Below are 11532 nucleotides of genomic sequence, written 5' to 3'. Positions count from 1 at the left end.
CACATGTGCCAGGGATCTCTTGGTATCCCGCACCCTCAGTCCAGAATATCTCAAGTACAGGGGATCTCCCGGGAAGCCGTCACGTAGTCCCAAATTAACACACAACAACAACGATTCCTAAATCTCGGAACAATGCTAAAAATCAGGACACGAAGTAGTAAATTATAGCCTAACATGCTTCACAGAGTACAAATAGCACAGTTAAAGCAAATAAGCAGGTAAGCCAGCTAAACATGAGTCTCTAAGCTAGCACAGGTACAAACTTACAGTTAAAATGAACAAGTAAACAAGAAAGTTCAATTTAAATACTTCAAGTAGAAATGGATTTACAACAATTAGCTCAAGTACGCGCTCGTCACCTCACGTACGGGGCATTCAAATATTCAAGATCATATCCTAAGGGAAAAGGTCCCCTACACAAGGTTAGACAAGCCACTTACCTCGAACCGGCTCAAAATCAACTAGAAACCACGCCTTTGCCACGAGTATCCGACTCCAAATGGCCCAAATCTATTCAATACATTTACATATCATAAATAACATCGCAAACAACTGGTTTTGCTATTTAATTCAAAGCTACGGCGTGAAATTAGGTAAAATGACCAAAATGCCCTTCAGGCCAATGTCTCGGAATCGAATAATTTTCATATTTTCAGAACCCTCGTACTGTCACGAGTCCAACCATATAAAAATCTCCCAAATCGGAGGTCAAATGGCCCCTCAAAACCCAATAGTTTGGTCTATGAACTTTCACCCAATTTTCATTCAAAATACGAAATTTAAAGATGAAATCGTGATTAGATTAGTGGGTATTAAGAATAAGAGAGTAGAGAATCGTTACCCAATCGTTGCTCTTGAAAACCCCTCAAAATTTCTCCCAAATCCGAGCTCTCTAGCTTGAGTTCTGTTAAAAATGGCTAACCCTCATTTTTGAAATGTTAAATACTGTCCAGACACTCAATGCATCGCGAACGCGGAGATTAGATCGCGTTCGCGGAGAAGAAAGATGGAAGATGTCAGATATGCTCTTCGCGATCGCGAGGAGTAGGATGCGAACGCGAAGGCCTGGGATTTTTAAAGCTACGCGAACGCGTGGCCTGTAACGCGATCGCGATTAAGGAAAAATGCTGAGGTCCAGAAATTGTTCTACGCGAACGCGTGCAAGGGTTCGCGAACGCGAAGAACTGACTGGCATAGGTACGCGAACGCGGTGAAGTTTATGCGAACGCGATGAAGAAACTGGCCTCCCTCCAAGATTACACTATGCGAACACGAGAGGGAGGCCGCGATCGCGAAGAGGAAAAGTCTGCAACAGCTGAGTTCAGTTTTCTGCAATATTTTCCAACTCCAAAGTGCTCCGTTGAGCACTCGGAACACACCCGAGGCCCCCGGGACCTCAACCGAACTTACGGACATATCCCATAACATCATTCAAACTTGTACCAATCCTTAAACCACCTAAAACAATGCCGGAAACACGAATTAATCAAGGATTCAAGCCTAAGAACTTCAAATTCCAACCAAACACGCTTTCGATCAAAAACCTACCCGAACCTCGTCCGAATGACCTGAAATTTTGCAAACACATCCCAAATGACATGACGGAACTACTGCAACTTCTAGAATTCCAATTCGACCCTCGGATCAAAAACTCACTATCGGACCGGAAACTTCAAAAATTCAAGCCTAGAGCTACGAGCCTCCAAAATACATTCCGAACACGTTCCCAACCCCGAAATCACCTAACGGAGCCAACGGAACCATCGGATTTCCATTCCGAGGTCGTCTTCACACTGTTCTGATTACGGACCATTTTTCAACTCTTAAGCTCTCATTTAGGGACTAAGTATCCCAAAACTCTCCAACACTCAACACCGAACGTCCCGGCAAACCAAAATAGCAGAAATGAACTTAGGAGAAACAGTTAATGGGGGATCGGGGCGTAATTTCCAAAAACGACCGGCCGGGTCGTTACATCCTCCTACACTTAAACATTCGTTCGTCCTCGAACGAGCATAGAGAACATACCTGAAGTAGTGAAGAGATGAGGGTACTGGCTGCGCATATCCTGCTCGGCCTCCCAAGTCGCCTCCTCGGTCGGCTGACCCCGCCACTGAACCTTCACTGAAGCGATGTTCTTTGACCTCAACTTCCTGACCTGACTGTCCAAAATAGCCACTGGCTCCTCAACATAGGATAGATCCTTGTCCAGCTGGACTGAACTGAAATCCAACACATGCGACGGATCCCCGTGATATCTCCGGAGCATCGAAACATGAAATACCGGATGAACTCCGGCCAAACTGGGAGGTAAGGCAAGCTCATAGGCAACCTCCTCAACTTACCTCAAGATCTCAAAAGGGCCAATAAACCTCGGACTCAACTTTCCTTTCTTCCCCCTTTCTTCCCAAACCGCATGACGCCTTTCATAGGCGAGACCCGAAGCAGAACCCGCTCACCAACCATATATGAAACATCACGGACCTTCCTATCCGCGTAACTCTTCTGCCTGGACTGGGCTGTACGGAGTCTATCCTGAATCACCTTAACCTTCTCCAATGCATCCTGAACCATCTCTGTGCCCAATAGCGTGGCCTCGCCTGGCTCAAACCAACCCACCAGAGATCTGCACCTCCTACCATATAAAGCCTCATACGGCGCCATCTGAATGCTGGACTGATAGCTGTTATTGTAAGAAAACTCCGCCAGTGGCAAGAAATGATCCCAAGATCCTCCGAACTCAATCACACACACACGGAGCATATCCTCAAGAATCTGGATAGTGCGCTCGGACTGTCCGTCTGTCTGGGGGTGAAATGTTGTGCTGAACTCCACCTGAGTGCCTAACTCCTGCTGCACGGCTCTCCAGAATCGCAATATAAACTGAGTACCTCTGTCTGAAATGATAGAAACTGGAATACCATGCAAACGGACGATCTCCCTGATATAAATCTCCGCCAACCGCTCCGATGAATAAGTGGTACACACAGGAATGAAATGAGCGGACATGGTCAGCCGGTCCACAATAACCCAAATGGAATCAAACTTCTTCAGGGTCCGTGAAAGTCCAAATACAAAATCCATGGTGATGCGCTCCCATTTCCACTCCGGAATCTCTATATGCTGGAGCAACCCACCCGGGCGCTGGTGCTCATACTTCACCTGCTGGCAGTTGAGGCATCTAGACACATAACCAACTATATCCTTCTTCATCCGCCTCCACCAGTAGTGCTGCCTCAGGTCCTGATACATCTTCGCGGCACCCGGGTGGATGGAATACCGCGAACCATGGGCCTCTGCTAGAATCATCTCTCGAAGACCATCAACATTGGGCACACAAATCCGGCCCTGCATCCTCAATACTCCATCATCTCCAATGGTCACATCTCTGGCATCCCCACGCTGAACCTTGTCCCGAAGGACAAGCAAATGAAGGTCATCATACTGCCGCTCCCTGATATGGTCAAATAAGGAGGACCGGAAATCACACAGGCTAGAACCCGACTGGGCTCCGAAAGATCCAATCTCACGAACTGGCTGGCTAAGGCCTGAACATCCATCGCCATAGGCCTCTCTGAAGCTGGTAAATATGCCAAACTCCCCAAACTCTCCGCCTGGCGACTCAAGGCATCCGCCACCACATTGGCCTTGCCCGGGTGATATAGGATAGTGATGTCATAATCCTTCAGCAGCTCTAACCACCTCCTCTGACGCATATTGAGATCCTTTTGCTTGAGCAAGTGCTGCAAACTCCGATGATCAGTATAGATCTCGCAAGGCACTCCATATAAATAATGACGCCAGATCTTCAAGGCATGAACAATGGCAGTTAACTCAAGGTCGTGGACAGGGTAATTTTTTTCATGTACCTTCAACTGTCTGGACGCGTAGGCAATCACCCTACCGTCCTGCATCAACACTGCTCCAAGGCCAACTCTCGAGGCGTCACAATAGACAGTATAAGACCCCGAACCGGTAGGCAACATCAAGATAGGGGCTGTAGTCAAAGCTGTCTTGAGCTTCTGAAAGCTCGCCTCACACTCCTCTGTCCACTGAAATGGGGCACCCTTCTAGGTCAATCTAGTCATAGGGGCAGCAATCGATGAAAATCCCTCCACGAAACGACGGTAGTAACCCGCCAAGCCAAGGAAACTGCGAATCTCTGTAGCTGAGGACGGCCTGGGCCAACTCTGCACGGCCTCTACCTTCCTCAGATCCACCCGAATACCCTCACTAGAAATCACATGGCCTAAGAATGCCACAGAACTCAGCCAAAACTCACATTTTGAGAACTTTGCATATAACTTTTTCTCCCTCAAGGTCTGTAGCACGGTCCTCAGGTGCTGCTCATGATCTTCCCGACTACGGGAGTACACCAGAATATCATCAATAAAAACAATCACGAACGAGTCAAGATATGGCCTGAACACACTGTGCATCAAATGCATGAAAGCTGCAGGGGCATTGGTCAGCCCAAATGACATGACAAGGAACTCGTAATGGCCATATCGAGTCCTGAAGGCAGTCTTCGGGATATCTGGCTCCCGAATCTTCAACTGATGGTAACCTGAGTGCAAGTCAATCTTAGAAAACACCTGTGCGCCCTGAAGCTGGTCAAACAGATCATCAATGCGAGGCAAAGGATAACGGTTCTTCACTGTAACCTTGTTCAACTGGCGGTAGTCAATACACATGCGCATAGAACCATCCTTTTTCTTCACAAACAAAACAGGAGCACCCCACGGTGAAACACTAGGTCGAATAAAACCCTTACCAAGCAATTCCTGCAACTGATCCTTCAACTCCTTCAACTCAGGAGGAGCCATACGATACGGAGGAATGGAAATGGGCTGAGTGCCCGGCAACAGATCAATGCCAAAATCAATGTCTCTATCAGGCGGCATGCCCGGAAGATCAGCTGGAAATACATCGGGATAATCCCGTACCACTGGAACAGAATCAACAGAAGGGGTATCAACACTAAATACGCGGATAATCCCGTACCACTGGAAATATGCGGCACACCACTTCTCAACCATGCGCTGAGCTTTAAGAAAAGAGATAACTCTACTGGGAGTGTGATCTAAAGTACCACTCCACTCAACACGCGGAATACCTAGCATAGCCAGCGTCACGGTCTTGGCGTGATAATCAAGAATAGCAAAATGGGGCGACAACCAGTCCATGCCCAGAATAATGTCAAAATCCACCATACCGAGTAACAATAAATCTGCTCTGGTCTCAAAACCACGAATAGTAACCAAACATGACCGATAAACGCGGTCCACAACAAGAGAATCTCCCACAGGAGTAGAAACATAAACGGGGGCACTCAAAGAATCCCGAGGCACACCCAAATGCGGAGCAAAGTAAGAAGACACATAAGAGTAAGTAGAGCCCGGATCGAATAGAACCGATGCCTCTCTGTGACAAACCAATATAATACCTGTAATGACGGAGTCGGAGGCAACAGCCTCAGTGCGAGCAGGAATACAATAATATCTGGCCCGGCCCCTCTCGCGAGGGCGACCTCTATCTCCCCGACCTCCGCCCCTAGCTGGCTGGGCAGGTGGGGTAGCAGCTGGAGCTGTGACCATGGCCTGAGAACCCTGAGGAGCACGCTGTGGCTGAGAAGTCTGTGGGGGCGCGCTCCTCCCAAGTCTGGGGAAATCCCTCACCAAGTGACGTGTATCACCACACTCGTAACAAGCTCTGGGAGGACACGGTGGCTGTGACTGGCTGGGACTAGGCCTGCTGGACTGACCTCTGGAAACACCCCGCGCAGGAGGCGCGCTAGAAACTGGAGGTGTATAGTAAGGCTCCTGAGGTGGAGGTGAAGCTAGAGTACTGCCGGCTGCTGGAAGAGCTGAATGTACAGGGCGACCCGAATAACCTCTGCCATAACGACCTGCTGATGGGGTACGGGCACCAGAGTAGTGACCCGACTCTCGAGACCTCTTAGCCTCCCTCTCTCCTCGCTCCCTGGCGAGCATACCCTCAATCCTCCTAGAAATGCTCACTACCTGCTGATAAGGAATGTTCATCTCCAACTCTCGAGCCATGCTAGACCTGATGGGCGGAATAAGGCCCTCAATAAACCTGCGAACTCTCTCCCGAACTGTAGCAACCAAAGCCGGTGCATGCCTGGCCAACCTGGTATAACGGATGGCATACTCTGAAACGGTCATAGCACCCTGGCGCAAATGCTCAAACTCTGCGCGCCATGCATCTCTGAGACTCTGGGGAACAAACTCTCTCATGAACATATCCGAGAACTGGATCCAAGTCAGTGTAGCAGCCTCGACTGGACTGTCTATCTCATAAGTCCGCCACCAATCATAGGCGGCTCCCCGTAGCTGAAAAGCAGTGAAAGAAACCCCGCTGGACTTCACGATGCCCATAGTGCGGAGAATACGATGACACTCCTCTAGAAATCCCAAGGCATCGTCTGATGCTAATCCACTGAACACTGGGGGATCATACTTCTTGAACCTCTCAAGCCTGCGCTGCTCGTCCTCTGAAGCAGCAGACCCATCCTCGGGCTGAACTGGTGCTGCAGGCGGTGCCGGAGTCTGTGCTCCTCCCCCGGCCTGAGATTTGGCTGCAGCAAGGGGAAGCAACCCCGCCTGAGCCAAGGTGGTGTACATGCTCATGAACTGAGCCAAAGTCTCCTGGAGCGCTGGAGTAGTAGTGGCAGTAGTAGGTGTGCCAGGTGCCTGGGCTCCGGCTGGATCTGCTGGTGGTACCTCGGCGGCAGCTCGCGCAGGTGCTCTGGCTGCACCACGTGCGCGTCCTCGACCTCTCCCCCGGCCCCGGCCTCTGACGGCTGCAGTAGGGGGCGCGGGTGCCTGATCATCTCGAGTAGCACGTGTCCTCACCATCTGTGAGAGAATAGAAGTCAGAAGTTTAGAATTGATGTCCAAAATATCGCACGACGAGGAATTCAAATGAAATGAAGATTTTTCCTAAGAGTTACATAGCCCCTCGTAGATAAGTACAGACGTCTCCGTACCGATCAGCGAGACCCTAATAAACTAGCCTGTGTTCCGTGACTCCTATGAACCTAGAGCTCTGATACCAACTTGTCACGACCCCAGTTCACCCTCCATGAAACATGTCGTGATGGCACCTAGTTACTACAACTAGGTAAGCCTAACAGTGCGGAATAACAAATTAACATTTGCGGAATAATAAATTAAAACTGAACATACGGAAATAACAACTGTATACAAGGCCACTAAGCCTATACAACTCGAAATATACGAAAGTCTGCAACTAAATCCCAAAACCCGGAAACTCACGGGGAACACAGGCTGGTAAACTTCTCTACACCAGAATGTCTAAACAACATGAAAGGAAAGAAAAGGAACTATCTGCTAAAGCCGGAATAGAGTAGAGACTCCTGGTCTGCGAACGTAGAAGATATACCTCAAGTCTCAGCTAGGACTCTCCACCACGAGGATGATACGTCTGGAAGGAAGTACCTGGATCTGCACATGAAAAACATGCGCGGGAAGGGCATGATTACACCACAGCGGTACTCAGTAAGTGCCAAGCCTAACCTCGGTTGGGTAGTGACGAGGAAGGTCAGGGCCCTACTGAGATAACATAATAAATAATGAGATAACAAAAATAGTTTAAATAAAGTCTACAGCGAGAATCTAAACCAGGTAAATAAGGAAGAACAGTAATAGAAAGCAAAGGTAACAATACACGGAAAATTGCCCTCACAAGGAATGGTAGCCGGGGGATCTCTTGGTATCCCGAGGCTCTTGGTATCCTCATCATCAACACTAGAGATCTCTCGGTATCCCGAGGATCTCTTAGTATCCTCAATAAGTAAGTCGGGGATCTCTTGGTATCCCAATATATATATAGAAACACATGTGCCAGGGATCTCTTGGTATCCCGCACCCTCAGTCCTGAATATCACAAGTACAGGGAATCTCCCGGGAAGCCGTCCCGTAGTCCCAAATTAAACACACAACAACAACGATTCCTAAATCTCGGAACAATGCTAAAAATCAGGACACGAAGTAGTAAATTATAGCCTAACATGCTTCACAGAGTACAAATAGCACAGTTAAAGCAAATAAGCAGGTAAGCCAGCTAAACATGAGTCTCTAAGCTAGCACAGGTACAAACTTATAGTTAAAATGAACAAGTAAACAAGAAAGCTCAATTTAAATACTTCAAGTAGAAACGGATTTACAACAATTAGCTCAAGTACGCGCTCGTCACCTCACGTACGGGGCATTCAAATATTCAAGATCATATTCTAAGGGAAAAGGTCCCCCACACAAGGTTAGACAAGCCACTTACCTCGAACCGGCTCAAAATCAACTAGAAACCACGCCTTTGCCACGAGTATCCGACTCCAAATGGCCCAAATCTATTCAATACATTTACATATCATAAATAACATCGCAAACAACTGGTTTTGCTATTTAATTCAAGGCTACGGCGTGAAATTAGGTGAAATGACCAAAATGCCCTTCAGGCCAACATCTCGAAATCGAATAATTTTCACTTTTTTAGAACCCTCGTACTCTCACGAGTCTAACCATATGAAAATCTCCCAAATCAGAGGTCAAACACCCACTCAAAACTCAATAGTTTAGTCTATGAAGTTTTACCCATTTTTCATTCAAAAATCCGAAATTAATGATGAATTTGTGATTAGATTAGTGGGTATTAAGCATAAGAGAGTAGAGAATCGTTACCCAATCGTTGCTCTTGAAAACCCCTCGAAATTTCTCCCAAACCCGAGCTCTCTAGCTTGAGTTTTGTTAAAAATGGCTAACCCTCATTTTTGAAATGTTAAATACTGTCCAGACACTCAATGCATCGCGAACGCGGAGATTAGATCGCGTTCGCGGAGAAGAAGGATGGAAGATGTCAAATATGCTCTTCGCGATCGCGAGGATTAGGATGCGAACGCGAAGGCGTGGGATTTTTAAAGCTACGCGAACGCATGGCCTGTAACGCGATCGCGATTAAGGAAAAATGCTGAGGTCCAGAAGTTGTTCTACGCGAACGCGTGCGAGGGTTCGCGAACGCGAAGAACTGACTGGCATAGGCACGCGAACGCGGTGAAGAAACTGGCCTCCCTCCAAGATTACACTATGCGAACGCGAGAGGGAGGCCGCGATCTCGAAGAGGAAAAGTCTGCAACAGCTGAGTTCAGTTTTCTGCAATATTTTCCAACTCCAAAGTGCTCCGTTGAGCACCCGGAACACACCCGAGGCCCCCGGGACCTCAACCAAACCTACGGACATATCCCATAACATCATTCAAACTTGTACCAATCCTTAAACCACCTAAAACAACGCCGGAAACACAAATTAATCAAGGATTCAAGCCTAAGAACTTCAAATTCCAACCAAACACGCTTTCGATCAAAAACCTACCCGAACCTCGTCCGAATGACCTGAAATTTTGCACACACATCCCAAATGATATGGCGGAACTATTACAACTTCAGGAATTCCTATTCGGCCCTCGGATCAAAAACTCACTATCGGACCGGAAATTTCAAAAATTCAAACTTCGGCATTTCAAGCCTAAATGAGCTACGAGCCTCCAAAATACATTCTGAACACGCTCCCAACCCCGAAATCACCTAACGGAGCTAAAGGAACCATCGGATTTCCATTCCCAGGTCGTCTTCACACTGTTCTGATTACGGACCATTTTTCAACTCTTAAGCTTTCATTTAGGGACTAAGTGTCCCAAAACTCTCCAATACTCAACACCGAACGTCCCGGCAAACCAAAATAGCAGAAATGAACTTAGGGGAAACAGTTAATGGGGGATCGGGGCGTAATTTCCAAAAGCGACCGGCCGGGTCGTTACAATGGTCATGCAAAGTTAATTGAAAGCTGACAATAATAAACACATAATTATAATCAAACGCAGAATAATAATGATAGTTCACCCCCTTTCCGGGGGAGACCAAAGTTAACTTTGGCATTTTTAATTGTTTCTATACGTCCCAAATGGTCAAGTCTATAGAAGAGCGACACAATAGATCGAGGAAATGCAGCAGTAGCTATGGACTTCGTGATAGCGAATTGAGTCCCTCGTTGGGACTCTTTGGAACTCCATTGTTCATGCAAAACAAAAGGAATGGAGGAAATATGAATTAGAAAGTAGGAAATCTAACTCTAAACTACTATAAAAGTTATAGTAAAGAAACATAGAAGACGTACTAGTTAACACAAGATTAAAAAAAAAAATCACCAAACCTTCATATGTCTGAAGCTTAACTATGTGTATGGTAAAAGAAGGATCCTACAACATGGCTTCTTTGGTATTTGACTTATCAGTAACTTTAATATCCAAAAAAGTGACATTCCACACATGTATCCCATTAAACTCATTTAGAAACAAAGAAAATATTTCCTAAGATCCAAATTTCTATCTCATAAAGAAGAGGGGGAAGAATCTGAGTATATGGCAATATTTCTTAAATCCTCCACTTCTAGCACAAGATCCTTAGTCTAATGCCTTAATAACATTAATATTCATTCAAGGGCCACAACAGAACTCATAAAGATGATATCCGAAATGCAAAAACGTAAGGTTAATCCAACAACTTACACTATGTCGATCCTATTTATTTCAAGCAAGGCATTTTTAGTATCTTATACATATATTATCTAAACCTTAGAACAAGACACTAGTCATCTTCGTTACTCTAACAAATGGGCAGAAAGAAAGAAGACGTTATCATTTAGACAGTAAAGTTGTTCTTTTATCTCAATACATCAAAATGTCATTCATTGTCCAGCCATAGTAGTAGTCACTTAAGAAGCACAGTTTTTAAAATATATAAACAAAGATTCCAACATAGTAACACATGTGTATACAACTACATTACTAACTACTGAAATCCAAATTAATAGCCTGATACCCTAAGGAAACACCAACAATATACATGACATGTTTATTATCAAATGCAAGAAAAGATTTAAAGTTACAAAATGATGTGCAATTATACAACTATTAGACAAAATACCCAAATGAAAAGTTCTTTTAAGGACACACTGTCAAAATATTACTAACATATTTTAGTACAATTAAAGAAAGAAAACTGAAACATGATTTTCCTTAGAAGGCGTGTTACTTAAAGGAAACAGAAATCAGAAAAGGGCCGAATTTTACCTTTCTGTGAGCAGTGAACGGGGCGTCGTCAAGAAGGTCTACGATTTTCGACCTCTACTACGCAACTTCGAACAAGCGTCAAACTATGAAACAAATACGGTGATGCCTCCGCTATGGTAAAGCAAAACAATAGTCTAAAAGAAAGAGCTTTTAGAGCGTGGTCCTAAGAAGAGTAACAGGTACAAGGGTCTAAAGCGGCGAGCGAAAGGTGCTGAAAATCTCCACCAAATCTGGTATTTATAGGTGTAAAATTAGGGTTCTTGATTCCTTTTAGCGGGAATTTGAAATTCGGATATCAAAATAAGTCAAATGCATATGTTTGAATTTTATCGTTGAAGTTTTTTGGATGGATTCGATCTTCACGTG

This window comes from Nicotiana attenuata, unplaced genomic scaffold, assembly GCF_001879085.1.
Source record: "Nicotiana attenuata strain UT unplaced genomic scaffold, NIATTr2, whole genome shotgun sequence".
Classification (NCBI taxonomy): Eukaryota; Viridiplantae; Streptophyta; class Magnoliopsida; order Solanales; family Solanaceae; genus Nicotiana; species Nicotiana attenuata.
Note: the sequence above shows the minus strand (reverse complement) of the source record.